Source organism: Myotis myotis, unplaced genomic scaffold, assembly GCF_014108235.1.
Source record: "Myotis myotis isolate mMyoMyo1 unplaced genomic scaffold, mMyoMyo1.p scaffold_m19_p_2, whole genome shotgun sequence".
In the NCBI taxonomy this organism is placed as follows: domain Eukaryota; kingdom Metazoa; phylum Chordata; class Mammalia; order Chiroptera; family Vespertilionidae; genus Myotis; species Myotis myotis.
The window spans coordinates 19,155,198-19,157,933 of record NW_023416324.1 but is presented as its reverse complement, the minus strand read 5'-3'; positions in this window follow the sequence as shown (position 1 = coordinate 19,157,933).

Genomic DNA, 2,736 nt, shown 5'->3' with positions numbered 1-2,736 from the left:
CGTCACATGCACATACCCAGCACGCTAATCCACACCCCTTGTCTCAGCCATATATATGTGATACCCAGGCTCCCAACTACCCACACACACACACACCAAGTGGTATCACACACCCCCCAAACTTGAAGGCTGCCCGCATCCCCAACCACACATAGGGACACACACCCTAGGCTGGCACAGATACATACCAAACACTGACACACGGAGACAGTCACACACGGGCCTGCAAATGCCATCTCCCCTGACTCACACCCCTGCCCAGAGGCACAGACACACACAGGCCTGACAACACCTCCCCACCCCCCACACACATGCACACATGCACACGCACACACACATCACATTGAGGCTCAAGCACACACTGAACACAAAGAAACACCACAGACTCTGGTTGTACCCAAACCCCAACAACAGGCAAATGCATGAAGAAGGCACATACCCTGCATACAAACACACACCCACACTCTGAGCAGAGATCCCCAGAGCGAGGCCCAGGCTTCTGTACAAGGCCTAGGCAGATACACACAGAACCTGCACACAGACACACCATACTCACACACGCAGACTTCCCCCACACTGACGCACACAGCCACCCACACCTGTACCCGAGCTCAGCCCCACTCACTCCCACTCTGACACACAGAACACTGGCTTGGCGATGCACCCTGGGGCCTCTCCCTTCTGACCACAACATTCAGGAGCCTTCTCTTCCCACCCCTGTCCCATCCACAGGCCTCGCCCCGAAGCCTGGGACCCCCAGAGGTCAGAGTTGTGCCAGGGGTGGCAGTCAGATAGAGGCTTGACTGCTTTACTGCCAGCGTGAGGTCGAGTGGGCTCAGGGAAGAGGGATGACCTCCTGGGATGTGTCGGCCTGCAGCGGTGTCACTGAGGAGTGTGGCTGTGCCCGCCAGGGAGGTCTGTGGGTGTCAGCGATCCTAGTGTGACGCCCTTCCCCAAACCCTCAGCAGTTCTGGTTGCCTCCCCCCAAATCTGGGTGTCTAGCCCTAGCCTCTCCTTGCAGGAGCCAGGCCCTGGGAGTCAGACCCCCTGAAGTCTCTCACTCTGAGGGAGCTGGTCTCCTCTGGAATAAGCTGTTTTCCAGGGTTGGCATTTGGTCTGTCCTCTGGGGGTGGCAAGGAGGTAGGGGATGAGCCAGGCCGCAGGCAGGGTGCCACTGAATGAGGGGAGGCACGGAGTCTGGCTCTGCCTCTCTCTAAGCACAGTTTTCTCATCTGTGAAATGGGGAAGGGTGACCGGATTACTTTAAGTGGTTGTTCCGAGGGCTAATTGTGACAATAAGTTAAAAGCAGCTGGCACAGTGTCAGACCCACAGAGAGGCTCAGGAGGATGAGTCGGTCCCTCTAGACCTCTAGGTCACCCCTGCCTGCTATGTCCATTGTGTCCTGCTTGGCACAGCCCAGCCCAGCAGGATCCAGGTGGCACCGAGCCCAGGGGAGAGAACCCGGGCATCCCAAATAGTGGGAACACACTGGGCCCCCGCTGCCAGTGTGCCCAGGCCTGCCAAGTGTCCCAGGCCCTCTCCACTAGGCAGGAAGCTGAGATCACAAAGGCTATTCCCCCTCCACCAGGCAGGGAGCTGGGAGCAGCTCTTCTCAGGCACCCCCTGCATGTCCACCGGCCTGGGGTGTGGATGCGGGGTATGGTGCTGTCGTTTCTGGGCGTCTCGAGTGGTGGCCAGGGCTCCTGGCCCTTCAAGCCTGCAGCAGGGGGGTGTGGGTTAGATCCCAGGGAGAATTTATCAAGGGGAACGCCTAGCTGACTCCTGTCAACATGGAGGGGTTGTGTCTGACCTCAGCCTGAAGCAGGAGGTGACAGGATGGATAGATAAGCCAGACAGGTTGTCAGTGTGATAGAGGCCCAGCCCCTCACCCAGCATAATTGCTTTACTGCCGGGTGAGGGACTGGGCCTTTGTCTCACTGGGCCAGAAACACGGAGGGTGCATGGAGGGTGGCTGTGTCCTGGGGTTGGATGTGTATGTGGTTATTTATATACCGTGTATCCCAGCGAAGTGTACACGTCTGTGGGCCAGCGACTGGATAAGTGTGTGGATATGGGTTTGTACACACATCCGTGTAAGTGCGTGTTTACACAGACAAGGAAGGCAGGAAAGGAAGAGGGTTTCCAAACAGGAGAGGAGGTGCTGCAGAGAAGTGGGTCCAGATTCTTGTCTCTACAGGGCACACACACACACACACACGCGCGCACACACATGCACACACACACACACGCACACATGCACACATGCGTGCGCACACACGCACGCATGCACACACACACACTGTCCAGGTCACACTGTGGCTCCTGCTGCTGCCTTTGCTGCATGATCTCAGCAGATAACTCCTGCTGGTGTGTGTCTCTCCTTGGGGGGCGGGGGTCGGAGGAGTGGCAAGGGAACACTGGGAAGGCCTGAAGGTCAGGGACCCATTCTGCGTCATCTCCATGACCCGAGAATCTCGAACAGCCTGCAGCCCTGAGTAAGCCTGAGAGGGCCCACATTCATGCAGGTGACACCTCCCTGGGCCTGGCACCGTGAGAGGCACTGAGTCTTTGTCATCTCGTGTGACTCAGTCGGCTCTGCTAGGTTAGGATCTTTACTCCCATTTTACAGATGGGAAAACCAAGGCTTTGAGAGCAAAAGGGACCTGTCCAAGGTCACACAGCAGTGAGGGACACAGCCCGTCGTCCGGGTCAGTGTGATTACAGGGCCTGAACTC